This window comes from Myodes glareolus, chromosome X (genome assembly GCF_982192425.1).
Source record: "Myodes glareolus chromosome X, mMyoGla1.1, whole genome shotgun sequence".
NCBI lineage: Eukaryota > Metazoa > Chordata > Mammalia > Rodentia > Cricetidae > Myodes > Myodes glareolus.
In genome coordinates, this window is record NC_142053.1 from 117,093,368 (window position 1) to 117,114,196 (window position 20,829).

At 40.2% G+C, this 20,829-nt stretch overlaps 1 protein-coding gene across 12 annotated transcripts in view; it reads right to left on the reverse strand.

Annotated features, from left to right (window-relative positions):
* The window catches only part of Adgrg2 (adhesion G protein-coupled receptor G2), a 122,468-nt gene extending 104,434 nt beyond the window's left edge, over positions 1-18,034 (reverse strand). For 8 of the 12 annotated variants that reach the window (XM_087902637.1, XM_085685068.2, XM_087902636.1 and 5 more), the window contains exon 1: positions 17,966-18,011. The gene's annotated coding sequence lies outside the window, so the exon portion shown is untranslated. Of the gene's footprint in view, positions 1-17,965 lie in introns of all 12 variants that reach the window. The other 4 variants (XM_087902635.1, XM_087902633.1, XM_087902634.1 and 1 more) reach the window with 3 other exon arrangements.
* Between the last annotated feature and the right edge of the window lie 2,795 nt (positions 18,035-20,829).

A 20,829-nucleotide genomic window follows, 5' to 3' on the forward strand; every position in this document is an offset into this window, starting at 1 on the left:
ATGAATCAACAATCATTGGTCATGATATCTCTCAATATCAGTGGTCTCGATTCCCCAACAAAAAGACACAGACCAACAGAGTAGATGGGAAAACAGGATATATCCTTCTGCTGAATCCAAGAAACACACCTCACCATAAAGTCTAAACATTATCATAGAGTAAAGGGTTGGAAAAACATTTTCTAAGCTAATAGACCTAAGAAACAAGGTAATGTGGCCATTTTAGTATCTAACAAAATACACTTCAAACCAAAACTAATCTAAAGAGACAGGAAAGGACACCACATACTCATCAAAGGAAAAATCAACCAAGATGACATTTTAATTTTTTAATATCTATGCCCCTAACACAAGTGTACCCAAGTTCATAAAAGAAACACAATTACAGCTGAAATCACATACTGACTCACAACTGAGAGTGGGAGACTTCAAGACCCCACTCTCATCAATGTGCAGGCCGTCCATACAAAATCTAAATGGAAATACTGGAGCTAACAGACATTATAAACCAAACGGACCTAACGGATATTTACAGATCATTTCACTCAAGCACAAAAAAAATGTACCTTCTCAGTATCTTATGGAACTTTCTCCAAAACTGACCACATATTCAGACACAAAGCAAGTCTCAACAGATACAAGAAGATTAAAATAACTCCCTGCATCCTATCAGATCACCACAGATTAAAGTTGGATTTTAACACAACAACAGAAAATTTACAAACTCGTGGAAACCAAAAAACTCACTACTGAATGGAAAATAGTCGAGACAGAAATCAAGGATTTCCTAGAATTTAAATGAAAATGAATATACAGCATACCCAAACTCATGGGACACAATGAAAACACATATTCAAACTGAAGGCTAAAATCAATAAAATAGAAACAAAGAGAACAACACAAAGAATCAATGAAACAAAGAGTTGGTTCTTTAAAAAAATCTTTTTTAAAGATAAGATAGACAAACTCTTATACAAACTAACCAAAAGACACAGAGAGAATATCCAAATTAACAAAATCAGAAATGAAATGGGGGACATAGCAACAGACACTGAGGAAATACAGAGAACCATAAAGATATACTTTAAAAACCTGTACTCTAACAAATTGGAAAAATCTAAAAGAAATGGATAATTATTTTAATAGGTACCACTTACCAAAGTTAAATTAAAATCAGATAAGCAATTTAAAAAGTCCTACAAACCCAGTAAAATAGAAGCAGTCATTAAAAGTCTTCTAACTTCCCCAAATAAAAGCCCAGAACCAGATGGCATTAGCCAGACTTTCAGAAAATTAATGCCATTACTCCTCAAATTATTCCACAAAATAGAAACAGAGGGAACATTACCCAATTCATTTTATGAGGTCACAGTTGCCCTGACATCCAAACCACACAAAGATTCAAGAAAGAGAATTACAGGCCAATTTTCCTATGAACACATATGCAAAAATTCTTAATAAAATACTAGCAAACGGAATCCAAGAACACATCAAACACCCACCATGATCAAATAGACTTCATCCCAGAGATGCAGGGATTGATCAATATATGAAAATCAGCCCATGTAATCTACCATACAATCTAACTGAAAGAAAAAAACTATCATCTCATAATATGCAGAAAAGACCTTTGACAAAATCTACCACCCTTTCATGATAAAAGTACTGGAGAAGGAAACTTCTACAGCTGATAAACACCTTCAGTAATGTGGCAGGACATAATATTGACTCAAAAAAATAAGTAGTCCTTCTATACACAGATGATAAATGAACTGAGAAAGAGATGAACAAAACATCACCCTTCACAATAGCCACAAATAACATAAAATATCTTGGGGTAACTCTAACCAAACAAGTGGAAGATCTTTATGACAAGAACTTTAAATCTCTAAAGAAAGACATTGAAGAAGATGTCAGAAAATGAAAAGATCTCCCATGCTCTTGGATAGGTAAGATCAACAGAGTAAAAATGGTAGTCTTACCAAAAGCAACCTACAGATTCAATGGAATTCCCATCAAAATTCCAGCACATTAAAAGAACAATACTTAACTTCATATGGAAAACAAAACAAAACAAAACAAAAAAACCAGGATAACCACTGTACAAGAAAGGAACTTCTGGAGGCATCACCATCTCTGACTTCAAGTTCTACTATAGAGCTATAGTAATGAAAACAGCTTGGTATTGGCACAAAAACAAACCGGTGGACCAATGAAACTGAATCGAAGGCACTGATATTAATCCACACACCTATGAACACCTGATTTTTGACAAAGAAGCTAAAATTATACAACAGAAAAAAGAAAGCATCTTCAACAAATGGTGCTGGCATAGCTGGGTGTCAACATGTAGAAGAAGGCAAATAGATCCATATCTATCACCATGCACAAAACTCAAGTCCAAACAGATCAAAGACCTCAACACAAATCCAGCCACCTCATAGAAGAGAAAAGAGAATGTGAGAAGCAGCTTTGAACACACTGACACGTGAAGCCACTTCCTGAATATAAAATAACACTGGTAGCACAGACACTGAGACTGACAATTAAAAAGTGGGACCTCCAGAAACTGAGAGCCTTCTGTAAAGCAAAGACACAGTCAATAAGAAAAATACAACCTACAGAATGAGAAAAAAAATTTTCACCAACTTCACATCAGACAAAGGTCTGATCTCCAAAATATACAAAGAATTCAAGAAACTAGATATCAAAATATCAAATAATCCATTTAAAAAGGAATGTAGATCTAAACAGAGAATTTTCAACAGAGGAATTTCTAATGGCCAGAAGGCACTTAAGGAATTGCTCAATATCCTTTACCATCCAGGAAATGTAAATCAAGATACCATCTTACAGCTGTCAGGATGGCTAAGATCAAAAACACTAATGACAGATTATGCTGAAGAGGATGCGGAGTAAGGAGAACACTCCTCCATTGTTAGTGGGAGTGTGAACTTGTACAGATACTTTAGAAATCAGTATGTCAGTATTTCAAAAAAACTGGGAATCAATCTAACTCAAGAACCAGTTGGTGTGGAAAGTTCTTCTGTGTATATGTTGCTTTTATTGGCTAATGAATAAAACTGCTTTCAGCCAATGACTTAACAGAGTAAATCCAGGCAGGAAATCCAAACAGAGATGCAGAGAGAGGGTCACCAGAGTCAGAGTGATGCCATGTAGCTGCCACAGGAGACAGATGCCTCCACCAGAGCCTGCCGAAACGTTGCTGATAGGCTACGACCTTGTGGTGGTGCACAGATTAATGGAGATGGGTTAGTTTATGATATAAGAGCTATCTAGAAATATGCTTAAGTTATTGGCCAAACAATATTGCAAATAACACAGTTTCTGTGTGATATTTTCGGGTCTGAGCAGCAAGGAACAAAAAGTGGCCTCCAACAACACCCAGGGATACCACTCTTGGGCATATACCCAAAGGAAGCAGACTCATAGCACAAGGACATTTGCTCAACTATGCTCATAGCAGCATTATTGATAGTGGCCAGAACCTGGAAACAACCTAGATACCACTCAACCAAAGAATGGATAAAGAAAGTGGTACATTTACACAATGTAGTACTAAATCAGTGGGAAAAAGAGTCATTTTAATCTGCAGGCAAATGGATGGAACTAGAAAAAAACATCCTGAATGAGGTAACCCAGACACAGAAAGACAAACACAGTACGTACTCACTATAAGTGAATATTAGACATAAAGCACAGGATAACCAGACCACAATCCACAGCTCCAGAGAAGACAGAAAACAAGGAGAACTTTAAGAGAGACGTGCATGGATCCCCCTAGGAAGGGGAAGTAGACAATATCGCCTTAGTAAACTGGTAGCATGGTGGGGAGGGAGGAAGGTGGTAGGAGAGTAGAGAGGGGAGAAGTGGAGCTGGGAGGAGAACATGAAGGATCAGGAAGAACAAGTTGGGTAAAGGACAGAGAGGGAGAGCAAGAAAAGAGATATCTTGAAAGAGGGAGTCATTGTGGGTTAACAAGAAACCAGGCACTAGGGAAATTCCCAGGAAACCACAAAGATGACCCCAGCTAAGAATCTAAGTAATCATGAAGAGAGTTCCTAAACTGTTCTTCCCATGTAATCAGATTGATGACTACCTTAATTGTCATCATAGAACCTTCATCCAGTACCTGATGAAAGCAGATGCAGATATCCACAGCTAAGCACTGGGTTGAATTCCTGGAGTCCAGTCACAGTGAGGGAGGAGGGCTATTATGAGCAAAGGGGCCAAGACCATGATGGGGATAGCCACAGAAACAGTTGACTCAAACTAGTGGGAGCTCACTGACCCCAGACTGACACCCGGGGAACTAGCATAAGACCAAACCAGGCCCTCTGGATGTGGGTGACAGTTGTGTGTCATGGGCATTTGTGGGGCGACTATCAGTGGAACCAGTATGTATCCCTAGTGCATGAACTGTCTCTTTGAAGCCCATTCCCTAGGAAGAATACCTTGTTCAGCCTAGAGGGAGGAGGATCTTGGTCCTGCCTCAAGTGATGTGACAGACTTTGCTGACTCCTCTCTGAGGAATGGATGAGGGTGGAGTGGGGATAAGGTGGAGGAGTAGAAGGACTGGAGGGAGAAGGATCTGGGATTGATATGTAAAATAAGATTTTTGTAAAAATAAAAAAGTTCAGAAGATATTAGTAATATAAGGAACATACTTAAACATAATAAAAGCAATTACAGCAAGCCAACAGCCAGGGTCAAACTAAATGGGAGAGAAACTCAAAGCAATTCCACTAAAATCAGGAAGAAGACAAGGCTGTCTGTCCACTCTCTCCATATCTATCCAATATAGTATTTGAAGTATTAGCTAGAGCATTAAGACAATTGAAGGAGATCAAGTGGATAAATGGGAAAGGAAGAAGTCAAAGTATCTTTATCTGAAGATGATACGATAGTATACATAAATGATCCTAAAAATTTCACCAGGGAACTCTTATAACTGATAAATACTTTCATCAGAGTAGCTGGATACAAAATTATCTAAAAACAAACAAACAAAAAGCCCAGTAGCCCACTTATATGCAGATAACAAATGGATTGAGAAAGAAATGAGGAAAACAACACATTTCAGAATACATACAAATAACAGGAAATATTTCAAAATATTTTAAAAACTTCAAATCTTTGAAAAAAAACTGAAGAAGATATCAGAAGATGGAAAGATCTTCCACACTCATGGGTTGGTAGGATTAACATAGCAAAAATGCCATCCTGCCAAAATCAGTCCACAGATTCAATTCAATTCCCATCAAAATCCCAATACAATTTTTTTATGGACTTTGAAAGGACAACTTCATATGGAAAAACAAAAAGCCCAGTATGCCTAAAACAATCCTGTACAATAAAAGAATTCCCGGAAGTATCACCATTCCTGACTTCAAGGTGTACTGCAGACCCGTAGTAATAAAAACCACATGTTATTGGTATATAAATAGTCATTTTAATCAACAGAATCGAACTGAAGACCCAGATAAAAATCCAAGCACATATTGTCACTTGATTTTTGAAAAAGAAGCCACAAATATACACTGGGAAAAAAGACAGCATTTTCATTAAACGGTGCTAGTCAAATGGAATGTCTTCGTGTGGAAGAATACAAATAGATCCATATTTATCACCCTGTACAAAACTCAAGTCCAAGTTGATCAAAGACCTTAATGTAAACCCAGATACACTGAACCTGATAGAAAAGAAAGTGAGGAATAGCCCTGAATGCATTGATACAGAAAAGGACTTTCTGAACAGAATGGTAATAGCACAGGCACTAAGATCAACAATTAATCAATGGTACCTCATGAAACTGAAAAGCTTTTGTAAGGTCAAGGACATCATCGATTGGACAAGGCAGTAGGATACAGAATGAGAAAAGATTTTTACCAACTCTACATCTCAAAGAGGACTAATATCCAAAATATATAAAGAAATCAAGAAACTAGATATCAAAAAACCAAGAATCCAATTAAAAATGGTATATAGATTTAAACAGAGAATTCTCAATAGAAGAATCTCAAATGGCTGAGAAACATTTTAAAAAGTGTTCAGTATCCTTAACAATCAGGGAAATGCAAATTAAAACGACTTTGAAATTCCATCTTTTACCTGTCAGAATGGTTATGATCAAAACACAAGTGACGTGGAGCAAGGGGAACACTCTCCACTGCTATATTAGAATGTAAACTTGTACAGTCACTATAAAAATCAATATGGCAGTTTCTCAGAAGTTGGGAATCGTTCTACCTAAATATCCAGCTATACCACTCTTGGGCATATACCCAAAAGATGATCCATCCTACCACAAGGACACTCAACCATCTTTATTGTGGCTTTATTCCTAATAGCCAGAACCTGGAAACAACCTAGATATCCCTCAACTGAAGAATGGATAAATAAAATGTAGTACATTTACACAATAGAACATTATTCAGCCGGTTTAAAAAAAAAAAGTGGCACCATGAAATTTGCAGTTAAATGGATGGAACCATAAAAAAAAAAGTCATCCTGAGTGACGTTACCCAGACCCAGAGAGACAAATATGGTATATACTTATTTATAAGTGGATATAAGCCATTAAGTTAATGGTAACCAAGTCATAACCCATAAACCCAGAGGTAAAGAGAAGGAGTCTAGGAGGAATGCATGGATCTCCTGGGAGGAGGAATAGAATAGATTTTGCAGGTAGACTGGGGGCAGGTGGGGAAGGGAACAAGAGGGATCAGGTGGTAGGGGAGACAGGATGGAGGGAGAGAGCATTGGGAGAGACAGCTCGAATTAGGGGGCATTTGGTGGGTGTTATAGAAACCTAGTGCAGTAGAAACATCCTGAAATCTGTGAAGGTGATCCTCAAAGGTGATCCTCATGAGGACTCTTAGTAGTGGAGGATACAGAGTCTCAACTGGCTAACTCTGGTAGCCAGGCAAGGTTCCCAGTGGTGAGACTGGGTTGCATTCAACTGAGTTGTTAGCCAAAAGGTCCCATGGAAATCCCCCAAACCTAGGCTGTTTATAAGAAAATGGGTTGCTCTCTGCAAACTGATGGTGGGTCCCCATTGCACAGGACAACACCCACACAACTCATTGAACATGAAAAAGTCGAGCTGGTGCCTACATGAAGTCTTCACCCTACATTCTAGTTTTGTTGTTGTTGTTGTTGTTGTTTTTTGGCAAGGGAAGGTATGTTGCAGGCTTCCAAAAGAGAAACGTAAGTACCAACCCAGCCACAATACCTTTGACCTACAATCTGTCCTGTCTGCAAGATTTGCTGAGGTAATGGTGGCACAGAACTTGTGGAGTATCCAAGCAATGTCTGATTTGACTTAAGACCCAATAAAGCCACTCCATGAGAAGGAACCCATACCCAACACTATTTGGGTAACCAAGAACCAGAGACTAGATATCCCAGAGACCTCAGGTTAAGCCAAATATACTGGTTTAAGAAATGTATCAATAAAATAACTGCTAATGATATTCTGCTATACTCATAGATCTTATGATCTTATAATGACGATCCTATCCGGTCACCATCAGAAAAACTTCCCCTGGCAGCAGATGGGAACAGATGTAGCGACCCACAGCCAGACATTATGCAGAGAGAGTCTAAATGGGAGGTCTCCATCAAATCCCTCCTCTCAGACAGAGCTCAGGGAATCCTGCAGAAGAGGAGGCATAAAGATTATAAGACCTAAAGGGGGTGGAGGGCACTAGAAGAACAAGGCCCTCTGAATCAACTAATCAAGGTGCATATGAACTCACAGAGACTGAAGCAGCAAACACAGGGTCTACATGGGACTACATCAGGCTCTTTGCGTATACATTATAGCTATTAGCTTTGTAATTTTTACATATTTTCCTTTTTAATTTTTTTTATTTTTATATGCATTGGTGTTTGACCTGCATGTCTTTGTGAGGGAGTCGGATCCCCTGGAACTCGAGTTACAGATAGTTGTGAGCTGCCATGTGGGTGCTGGGAATTGAACCTGGGTCCTCAGGAAGAACAGCCTTTTATTCACTGAGCTGTCTCTCCAGCCCTCAGCTTTGTATTTTTATGGGACCTGTTACTGTGTGAAAGAGTAGGTCTCAGACTCTTGTGCTTGCTCTTAGGGTACTTTTACTTCTATTGGTTTATCATGTCCAACTTCAATACGAAAGTTTTTTCTTTTTCTAATGAAAGACAGAAAAGGAGTGGATCTGGAGGGGAGTAAAAGTGAGGAGGAACTTGAAGGAGTAGAAGAAAGGGGAAATATAATCAGGATATATTGTATGATAAAAGATTCTATTTTCAATAAAAAATGAAAAACAGAGAAGTGCTCTTCATTGTCAAGCATGGTAAGTTGGGGAAGTGACAGCTGTACTTGGCAATATGGAGTTTATCAGGGACTGGGAACAAGGTCATATTCTCAGTTGGACCACATGAGGGGAAAATTTAAAGCAGTTTGGTTTAAGTATTGTTTGAATAATTCCTCTGAGAAGTGACCAGATGGCGGGGAGATGATGTTACCGGAGAGAGTAGATGTTAGAACATAAGGATAAACTTACAGAAATGATCCAGAAACAGAGTTGACTAAAGAAAGAATCAAACAGAACATAAAACTAAGTTTGAAGGCCAGTGATTTAGCTCAGTAGTAGAAATTTGCTTACTGTATATAAGGCACTAAGTTCAATCCCCAGTACTAGAAAAACAAATAAGTCCATCACAATTGGGCAACCAAATTAAGCATGCATGTTAATAAATTATAAATCATTAAAACATAGGAATTCATGAGTTCCTATCAATAATAAATAAATGAATATATAAATAAATAGGGGAGACAGTATGGTTCTTGCCTAGACTAGCTAGAGTTATAAAAATCATTATTTTCAACCATCACATTAAAGATTGATCAGGCAAATTCATCACTAAAGCTATAGGGAAGAAGTATTAATGAGGAGCACACATTTGTGTCTTTCCAAAGCTTGCTGAAAAGACAGTAACTGTGGCTATACACCGAGAAATGATACAACAACTTCACTGAGTGATCACAATGACCATCACCAGTCAGTAGGAGATGGGTAATACGAGTCTCCAAGATGTCATACTCTAAGAAGGACACATCATCTTCTGTATAATATTTGGGCTCCAAATATATAACCTATGTCTGATGACAAGAAACACTAGATAAGCACAAATGAGAGGTGTTTTATGTCTAAAAAGATGAAGTAGAGTGCTTGCCTAGTATCACAAATCCCTAGGTTCAATCCCCAGTTAAACCAGGTATGTTGGTGGTACACGCCTATAATCTCAACACTTGGGACGAGAAGGCAAGAAGGTGAGAAGTCCAAGGGTAGGTATCTTTAGCAACATCATGATAAACACGCCACGATAAACAGCTGGATAAACATGTGACCCTTAAACAAGCAAATAAATAAATATAGTGGTCTCTGTATTCATTATAAGTATTATTGTCCTTTAAAAGATATAAAAAGGTTGATGTACGGCACACACACCTTTAATCACAGCACTTGGGAGGCAGATTTATGTGAGTTTGAGGCCAGCCAGATTTATCATGTCTTTTGAAAAGAAAGAGAGGAGGGAGGGAGGGATGGAGGAAGAAAGAGGGAAGAATAAAGAAAAATAAAGGATTTAAAAATAACTCCGATTAAAAAAGACTAAGAAACAGGACAAGAAAATGCACCAGCAGTCCTACCCTGTACTAGAAGGAAGAGGTGCTGTCAAAATTGAAATAGTAGATTAGATAACATTATCTTCTCAGTGTTGAACTTACTGAATTGATAGCAGCACTGTGGAGATGTAAGAGAGTATTCTTATCGTTAGGAAACTCACACTTAAATATTTGGGAGCAAATGGACATGGAATCTGTAACTTATTATCTAGTAGTTCAGAAATAAATGCATTGCAAGGGTAAGAATGCAAAAGATAAGGGAAATAGGATAAAATATTAGTTTTTTAAAAATCCAGATAAAGAATATGCTGGCATTCTTTTTCCCGTTTTCCAGAGCCCAGAAAAGGCATTGCTGTGACACAGAAGTGACATCTCCTTCACAGTTTCACAGTCATGGTGGGGAGTGGTGTGTTTTTTCAAATATGAGTGTGTTAGGAGTTTGGATGGTGCAGATATGAAGAGATTCCTGTCTAATGAGCTCATGGCAAGTGCAAGGGGAATAAAAGGAAGTGTAAGGCAGCTCTTGTGGAGCACTGGAAAGTAAAGCCAGTGCACAGTCGAACTGCTAGGCAACACTGGGGACTCGTGGCAGGTTGCTCAAGTTAAAATTGGCCCCAAACATTGCTATTTAGTTTTTAAACTGATTCTAACATGATTCTCACATGATTCTAACAGACAGATAGCTTTCAGAAGCACTGTGCCAAAGCCAAGCTTCCCTACCCCAGTACTACTGACATATGGGCAGGGGTAACCTGTGCATTATAGGATGTTCAGTAGCATCTATGATCTCTACCCACTAGACGCCAGTTAGTACAACAAAAATGTCTCCAGACATTGCCAGAAGCCACTCCGTGTTGAGAACCACTACACAAGAGAGCGAAAGCCATAACTATAAATACATGAAGGGCAGGAATTGTTCTCTTTCCTTCATGGGTTCCAGGGTTTGAACTCAGGTCATCAGGCTTGCCTACCAAGCATGCTTACTTGCTGAGTGCCAGGAGCATTATTAAGTACATGGGCTTCAGAATCAAAACCCACATCTCCTACTACTCGTCTTCTGTATGACCATAGACAAGGTACGAAATTTTTCTGGGCCTCAGTTCTCTCTTCTGTAAAGTAATAAGTCTGTTGCCTCAGGTGGCAGGGAAGATTAAGTGAGCTCATACAGACAAAGCAGAAAGAGTGTGCCAACAGGGCAAATAATAGCTATCAGCCATCATTTTTATTATCGCAGAGTTGGAAATGTGGTGGCTACCAGAGGGGTGTCTGCTAGTTAATGAACTGCTTCCCCTAGAGTGGTTCTCAACCTTCTAATACTGTTACCCTTAATATAGTTCCTCATGCTGTACTGACCCCAGCCATAAAAGTATTTCATTGTTGCTTCATAACTGTAATTTGGCTACTGTTATGAATCATAATGTAAATATCTGATATGCAACCCACGAAGAAGTAGCAACCCATAAGTTGAGAACTACTGACCTAGAGTATATCCAACACTTAACCTAAAGAAAATTCCACACTAACCGTGCTCAGAAGGGTGTAGCATATTGAGTTTCTCTTAGAATCCATATGTTCTTTTTTATAGATCCTAGCATGACTCTGAACCTTTGTACAGCCATTCAACATTCACCACGTAGTTTGAGAACCTTCTGTGGCCCACGTGTATTCTAGATCTTGACAATAGTGAGAAAAGCATACAAAGTTCTTGTCCCTTTGCAATTTATATTCTATCAAGAGGGAAAGTGTGGAATCACTAGACAAACTGATTTAATAATAGAGTTCCAGGTAACAAATAGTATTATCATTAAGATCCAAAGTGGGATAAGAGCAGAGATCTGTCCAGCCTTTGGTGAGACTGATGTTTAGAAGGAGGGGTTGAGAGGACACTGGTAAAACCAGGAAACAAGTTATGGGACTATCTGGTAAAGTGGTGTTGCAGGCAGGAAGCACAGCACAGGCAAGGGCTGGCATGTGGGCAAAGGTGTGCTCTAGACGAGAAACAGCACGGTGGCCAGTGTGCTTGCACAAGTGTGAGAAGAAAAGAGATAAAAGAGGCTACGGTGGGCACCTAGAGATTGATCCTGACTGTTGTAGGAGGTAATTAGAGAGCTTTGTGCTGTGGAATTATAAGACCGCCTTTACTGGCTAGTCTTTGGGGTCAAGACTGAACCCTGGTTTAGAGCTACATGATCATTAGAGAAAGAAAAATGGGTAGTTATCTCGCTTTCTATCTCAGAATGAGTTGATAGAAAAATGAATGTGTCCTGGTTACAAAATAGCAGAACCCAGTGAATTTTTAAATTTTAAATTATGTTAAAAATTATTTATCATTATTTTGTGTGTTTTCCTCTCTGTGGGGCGTGTGTGAGAGGGAAGAGAGGGAGAGAAAGAGAGAGGGAGAGGGGAGAGGGAGAGGGAGAGGGAGAGAGAGAGAGAGAGAGAGAGAGAGAGAGAGAGAGAGAGAGAGAGAGAAAACCAATGCATTCACATGTGCCATGGCACACATGTGGAGGTCAGAGGCTAACTGCCTGGAATGGGTTCTCTCTTTCCACTGTGGGCTCCAGGAATCAAATTCACATCAGCAGGCTTGCATGTCAATTACCTTTACTTGCTGAGAAATCTCGCTGGCCCCAAAAAGCTTTATAAAGCAGTACTTTACAGAGTGCGCCAGGAAATCGTATGAGAGCATGATCAAACCAACTTAGAAAATCACCATTATGTTGAAAGGAAAGAGAACAGATGGGAGAGAGTAGAAAATATCAGAATGTAATATATATACTTTGAGAGATTTTGTTTCAATTATCTACAGATATACTTTAGCAGGGATTGAATATAAAATACATTTTCAGTGAGAATGGTGGCCAGGGAAGTTGGAAAGATACTGCAAATCTATTGTGTTCATACACATGTATAGTTAAAAGAGCCATTTTATGTCCTTCCTCCCACTCTGTCCCCAGTATACGTCCATAAGAACATTATTAAAATTCTCCAGGGTTTCTCTATAATCTGTCTATATAAAGCCATTTGCTTTAATTCTACATGAACTTCTCCAAAAAAATCAATATTGAACTCTTAAAATCAGAAAATCAGGCCACAAACCTGTTAGATCTTCAGTGAATAAAATAATTTCAAGCACTACAAAAATTTTCAAATTAAACTTCGGATGTATAACAAGCTAAAAATGTTAAGAAACGTTCCAAAGGTAAGAGTAGCTACTGGAACTTTACAACAAAATAGAACATTTAGAAGACTTTCTATTCAAGTTAGAAACTGTCATCCGACATTATTCCAAAAGAAAGCCAGGCCACTAAGACAAAGTAGAATGAAGTAAAAATATAAGGAGTGGATCCCTTAATTATTGCTATTCAAAGACAGTTTTATGGTGTACCTAACAAGTCTAGAAAACAACAACTGAAAAACTACCAAATGAATAAGTTTCAGCAAGATGGCTTGAATGTAAGATACATATCTATAAAAATTAAACAGCTTTTTTACTTAACAGTACAGAAATTAGGAAATGAAACAGGGCTGAAGGGGTGCACTGGTACAATTTCTAAAAGCAACAGATACTACATAACAAGAAGCAATCTGGATATTTACTTTTAAAATGCATAAGACAATTGAGACTATTGTCCAGTTAGCAGCGTGTTTGTATAACATGTGAGAACCTGGGTTCTGTTCCCAGCACCATTATAAACTCAGTGCAGTGATTCATACTTGTAATCTCAGCACTTGGGAGGTTGAGGCAGGAATATCAAACGTCCAAAATCATACATAGCTACGCACTGAATTCAAGTTTGAAGCTAGCCTTGGATGCATGAGTCTCATAAGAAAAAAAATTGAAAGGCCTACAGTATAGTATTAGTGTAAAAGAGTCATATCGATAAGTGGAACACAATAGAGGAATTAAAATAAACACACATATGTAGTCCATTTGAAACAAGGGAGTCAGGAGGATGTAATGGAGAGGGAGGAGAGTCTTTAACTAATGATGTTGCAACAAGATGTTTATACATGAAAAGCAAACCTTAATAAAATTAATAATGAAGTCACATATGTGTGTGTGTGTGTGTGTGTGAGAGAGAGAGAGAGAGAGAGAGAGAGAGAGAGAGAGAGAGAGAGAGAGAGGGAGGGAGAGAGAGAGAGAGATCGGGCAATAATAAAATATGTAGAAGAAAACACAGGAGAAAATCTTAGTGATCTTGGCATAGACAAATATTATTAGGCTGGTTGTTATCCATAAAAACAGCTTTGATTAGACTTTATCAAAATTAAAAAGTTCTGCTCTTCAAAGTAAAATTATTAAGAAAATTAAAAGGTAGGTCCCAGACTGAATCGTTAATTTGTCAGACATATGTCTGACAGAGAAATTACATATTATTAAGTGAAGAATCATTATGATTCAAAAACCAAACACTCTGAGGGGATAAAAAGAGCAGACACTTCACTTTATATTTACCCATAACCAAAGAATAAAGAAGATCAAACTAAAGCCACAAGTAGATGCCATTAGAGAACCATGAGAATGGCTAAAAACAAAAGCAAAACCCACCGAGGATATATGTGAACGTAGTGTGCTGGTGTTTTGGTCATAATCATACAATGACATCACCAGTAGGCTGTGATACATTGCATGTATGCTTGTGTGTGTGTGTGTGCTTGTATGTATGCATGTGTGCATGTATATGTGTCTGTTAAGGTAATGACTAGGAAAGATACAGTGATGTATTCAAAACATAACATAAATAAAATAAGACCGAGTGACCCAGTTGTTTCTCTGAAAAGCAAAACAAAACAAATCAGGAGGAATGGCAAGCCCTGATAATTCATAAAGATTTGAGATAGCAGTACTTTCAGTGTACAATTAAAAAGCAATGTACAATCAAAAACAAACATCAGCAAACAAATAAAATAAAAAACACTTATTTTATTAAAAATAAAATAATTTTATTTTAAAATTAAAACAGAATTTTAAAAATAAAATAAACCAAGAATACCAAATGCCAAACACCTGGACTTCTCCTTCATCAATGACAGGAAAGCAAAACAGGACAATCCCAGTTGGGGATGGAAGCGAGTGGCAAGCACTCGCTTAGCATGTGTGAAGCCCTAGGTCCAATCCCAAGTACCACAAAATGAACAAAGAAACAAAATGGTATAACCTCTCTGGAAAAGTTAAACAGATTCTTAAAAATAAAGGTAGCTTACCATTCAAAGCAGCAACCTTACTTTTAAATATTAAAGCAAGTGAAATGAAAATGTATATTCACATAAAATGCTATCTGTGAATGTTTATTTTGGCTTTCTTCATAATCATCAAGAGTTAATAAGTGGATAAAGTATGGAATACGACTCAGCAATAAAAAGAACAAGCAATGAGAATACTCACCAACGTAGATCATATCTCAAATGCACTGTCTTAGGTAACAAGCTAGACTCAGAAGGCTATAAATATAGCATATGATTTCATTCATGGACCATTATAGAAAAGGTAGAATTACAGGGACTGAGAGTGGTCGGAGAAGTTAAATACAAAGAATCAATAGAGAAGTTTTGGAGGTGATGGAGTTCTATTTTGATAAGATGGTAGCTACATGACTATATGTGTTTTTAGAATCTTACGCTAAAAAGGATGATTTTTTTTAAAAAAATGTTATGCTTCAATTTAAAAAAACACAAAGTATACTCAAGAATTAAATAGATTTATAAAATGGAAGTGTTCACCAGAATCTTTTAGGGGATTTATTTTATGATTCCCCCCCCGCAAATGTTTCAACTACACCACCTCCCACCAAGCCTGGAAGTAAGGTCCACACAGATTAAATAATTATGTGTTTTTGAAACCATAAACATTTTAAAAGAACGCTTGTTCTTGACATGTACACCTTTCTCAGGCTTTTGCTAAGGTCAGACATATGTTGTGATGTCCCCACCTCCCTGAGTCTCTAGAATGACTGCACCAGCCTTGGAAAATCCACTTCTTTGCTGGCTTTCCACAGCACCTGAGCAAACTTACTTAGCCATTTCTGGAAGGCACCTCATGGTACCAAAACAGTGAATTTCCTGGCCAAACCTACCAATGAAATTCCATTTCTCTGACTTTTTCTCCCTCTGCTGAGCAGACCCATATCCATAATTAGTTGCACTTTTTTTTCCTTTTCTGTATTTGTAACATTTTTTTCTTCCAGAAAAACACACACACCTGCAGTCTGTGGGGGTTTGGGGCAAGAATGACTCACACACAGAACACTGCTGCTGACCCTACGTTTGCTCAATGTCTTGCAGTGGCTAAAGTGTTCTCGCTAAACTGTTCCTATTTGTTGAAAGTCACCTTGCAAGGCTGTGAGGATGACAAAAGCAGAAGGGAATCCGATCAGGGCTGGCAAGGTGCTGAGGCCATGGAAAACAATATCCCTGAATAACTACAAAATTTTAGCTGCTTTTATATTTCAGTTTTGCGTTTGACCCATGCAAGCAGCCAAATGAAGTGATGTCCAGTTCACTCTAGATCTCACCTAAGCAAAACTGTATGACTCACTAAAGACTCCACCAAATAATATGGAAACAGCACGTATTTTTCAGTTGACTTCCAGATTATTTTGACACCAAACTTAATTGAATCATGTAGTAACAAACTCTTTTTTTTTTAATTTGTTTTTGCTTTCCTTTCCTTTTCTTTCTTTCTTTCTTTTCTTTTTTTTTTCTTTGAGACAGGGTCTCATGACAAGCCAAAGCTGGCCTTACATATACTACATAGCCAAAGATGACCTTGAACTCTTGATCCTCCTGCCTCTTCTCCCCCTGTGCTGGGATTATAGAGGGACATAATCAAGCTCCTTTAAAAATAACAGTGCTCTTAAGGCATTGTTAATCATTAATATTAATGATAAATAAGAGCAACAAATTCTGCCATACCGTGCATGACTAGGGTCCCATACCTATAAACTTCCTTAAGCTAGCCAAAAAGAAATTCAGACAGATTAGAATAAACTGCAGAAATGAATAATCCTTTCCTCACTATCACCCACCAGTTTGAACCCTAATCAAACACAGCTCCACTAGAAGACAGGATCCACTACAAAATTTGTGAAGCCCAGAACAAATAAAAACTGGAGATCCATTGTTTTTTTTTTTAAAAAAAAAAAAAAAGACGTGAAGCATTAACATAGCAGTAAGCCAAGTGCAGGTAGCAAGTCCATGAAGCCAGAGGCTTTGTTAGCGGAGCCTCTCACTGGCTAGAAAGTTGGGGAAAAAGTAAAACATTTTACTTCTAGTCCAGTAGCAATTGATTAACCTTTTTCATCTCGTGTGTCTGGGTTAGAGATGGGGTTGAGAGTCTTAGGATTTTGTCCTGTCTCCCAACCACCCATTTTTCTCTTCTGCTTTTCAGCCTGTTGAACAAAAAGCAGTTCTGGTAGAAGTAGCTACAGAGTGTGGCCCATAAGCAGCAGTACCGCTGAGCGCTTGGGCAGAAACGCAGACTCTGGGTTCCACCCCAGACCTACTGAATCAGAACCTCATTTTTAAAAGCTCCCCGGGGGATTCATACATTTGTGCCAGGCCAGTCTAGAACTGTTCCTGTATAAGCAGCCACGGGACACTTGGGTGTCACGCTTCCTGTGTCTCATGTGAGGCGGGTCAGCTCTTTCTCCTTCTCACTTTGTATATGGTTATGGAGTTTTGAAACTCAAGCTTCGGTGAAAACGTGTACACCCCCAAATCACTTGCCTCTTTTCAGATGATAACCATCCCTTGGTTCTGAGATGCTGGTCCATCCCCTTGCACCTGGGGCCACTTGTTCTGTCTGGGCCCTGCCTGCTGGTGCTGTGCCCAGGCGTCCTGGGTCCTCTACATTGGGTCTATCTACATTGCTTCAGGAACATCGCACCCACTTGCCAGACACAGTAAACCGAGTCCAGGGAAGTCCCGTGTTAGCAGATTGTCCTCCTGAGTAAGGCTCACAGCTCCTTTGCCCAGAGGAGTTGGGAGGGTCTGTGATCATTTAATGCTTTGCGATTCAAGGGTTCCCCCCAGGGATAAATTTGGCCTTTCCCACCACATACACTTCCCCACTGTGGGACCGCTGGACTCCTTGCTTTGCCTCTGCCTTTCAAGACGGCCCAAGAACTCCAGCTCAGAGCCACCAATCCAGTGGGCGACACCGTCACCCTCCCGGTCATCGAGCCTGCTGGGGCCCATAGCCCGTCGTCGGTTCAGCAGCTTAGGTCTTAGGACTCCTAGAGGTTCAGACCCCTTTTCTGGGCGCCACACACTTACCTGTGGGTCCCGGCGACCGGCTGGCTGCTGGCGCCCTCGCGCCCTCCTTTTCCCCTTTCGGTCGGGCCGCGTCCCTCCTCCTCCCTCCCGCGGGCTGGGCGCCGCCCCCGCCGCTCCCGGACCACTCGCCCGCCCGCTCTGCAACTGCCCGGCCCGGCGTGGCGCGGCGGGCGCTCGGCGTGGCGGGGCTGGGCGTGGAGGTGGGGAGCAGGCGGGGCGCTAACACTGGGAAGCTGCCCCGCGGGGAGCTTCAGTCCCGCGGTGGGGAATCCCTGGGATGCTGGGCGGCGAGCCCGGTGCGCTTCCCCACTCCAACCTCCACCCAGCAGCTTACCTTTAGGGATCTCCTTGATCCCCAAAGATCTGGTCGCTACTTCGAGCGGCACACACTTGTGATAAGTGGGAACCCTAGCGCTTTGCCAGAATATTCCTGAATGCAGAAACCAGACCTCCCCAGAGGGGCGGGGTGGGGATTGAAGACACTGGTAAAAGAGAAACATCCCGGGAAAGGACTGGGCTAAGTGGTTTCTGAAAGAAACTGCGTACTTCACTGGGTAGCTAGAAACTAGGGGTCCTCACCATTCCTCTGCCTGCTGGGGGCAACACGGGGGGGGGGCGGGTAGGGTGGCACTATAGGATATTGTCTTAGCTCACTGTACCTTTTCCCACTGTCAGCATTCCTGCCTTCGCAGAATAAAAAAGCTAGATCTGGAAAACACAGATCACTTAAGCAACTTGTCAAAGTATCTCCATTTAACACATGGAAGTCTGGAGCATGGCTTCCACAGTATTGAATCTTATGTAGAGACCAGGAAAAAATATAAGTCCTCTAAATCCCCTTTCTGGCTCCTTTGAGTCAAACAATGTCTACAGCTTCAAAGTGCTTTATGACATGAAAGCACAGGTCTGTTTTCTTAAAACTTGCAGGAGGATAGCGTTGGGTTTTGGGTTGTATTCACAGTCCTGGAGATGTGATATATGTTTTCAAAAGGCAGATCTGCAGAGCAGAGAGAGACTAACTCTGCCGTATTAGCTGTATTGCCGCTCCGGATATATATTCCACCTAGCAGAATGGGTTGACTTTGCTTTGCAAACACCGAGCTGTTAATGCTCACAACATTCTAGCTGCAGAAATGAATAGGCAATGTTTTCAGGCAGACTTTTGACAGGCTGGATTAAGGGAGCATTGATGGAGAGCAGGAAGCACATCAGGTTATATAACAGGCTAAAAGTTGGGGCTGGAAAGAGGTAGTGTAATAAAAAGATTGTATGTCATTCCAAAGGGTTAAATTGGTTCTGTTTGGCTTACATGTTTGCCTTATTATAAAACAGACTTCATACTGTATAGAACCACAAGAATTCGTATACAAAGCTAGTGGGGATGTAAATTGCTGCTTCGAGCACTTTGTCACTCTGGCAGAGTATATCTGAACTGAGTACCACAGCTGTGTGATAAGCAGTTCCCCTTCTTGACAGAGTCACAACAGAAATGGGTTGTATGCTTAGCAAAGAAGATGAGTTGGGTACCACACTACTGTATTTATGCCCAAGTGCTTGGTGGCCATAGAGCAGACTGAGGCCCAGCCTGGTAAAATAATCCCAGCTATTCTAGAAACTGAGGCAGGAGGATGGCAAATTCAAAGCAAGGCCAGTATGAGCTACAGAGGAAATTCAAGGTCAGTCTGGGCAATTTAGTGAGAGCTTCTCCCAAAGAAAAAATGTAAAAAGAGGGCTGAAGATGTGGCAGAGTGGCACTGGCAATTGCCTAGCATGTGTGAGGGCCTGAATTTAATCCCCACCACTGAAAAAAGAAAGGGACTGAAATATGGTGTGTGTGTGGGGGGTGTCACCACAAACTGGGATACCAAGCCACCAGTGAGAATGTATGCCCCACTGCTGTGCTGAGCATGCATGGAACTCAGAAAGAATGGGAATGAAGGGAGGGAGTTAGCCAGTCACACATGTTGATGCGGTTTCAATAAGGATTAGAACAGGCAGCGCTGATGAGTACTGTCACGGGTCAGGCTAGGGGCCGCTGGTGTGTGAGAGGGCAGTTTCCAGCAAAGAATAAGCAAGGTCGGCAGGGTTCAGATACTGATCTTGACCTGGGTGCTGGTCACATGGATTTACTTGTTACATTCGTGAAAACTCATTGAACTGTTCACCTTTGTTTGGTATGAACACTTAGCGGATACAGGTCTCACGTCAATGAAAAGTTGAAAGATGGGTTTCTCATATTAAAAATTGCTTACATTGCTAAAGGAAATATACCAAAACAAGTATGCTTTCCCTTTAAACAAGCTGCCATAAAAAACACTTTAAGGAAATATGTCTCAAAAACAAACATGACTCAGTCCTTACCCTAAAATTAAAAATTTATATTTTGATCCACTTCCAGCCACTTGCATTCTCTTCTTGCCTCACAGATCAACATAACTCTGACAGCACCCAAAGAAGAGGAAAGTTGCTAGGACCCGAGCCCTCCAGCCAGAAGCCAAGAGCTCTCTGCCCTCCCCAGGAAGCAGACCCAACTACCTGCCTCCTACTCAGATACTGTCTGATAACATAAAGGAAGACTGTGGGTGGTCGAGATTCCTGGTTAAATTTTTATCCAGAGTAACCAGAGAGTGGGTAATTTAGGCCTTGATCCAGCAGATTCTTTGAGCTGGTGGCAGAGTTTGCTCACCAGGTACAGAATAGTTAACAAATAGAGCAGAGACTAAGGAGAGAGAGTAGCTACCCTTGTATCCTCTCCCTGGAGGACCCTATAGTGTCAGGTCTTGGTCAAGAGAGATAGCATAAAAGGATAGCACTCAACTGTGTTCCTTACAATTGCAATTGACCTGTGACCAAATAGTGCACAG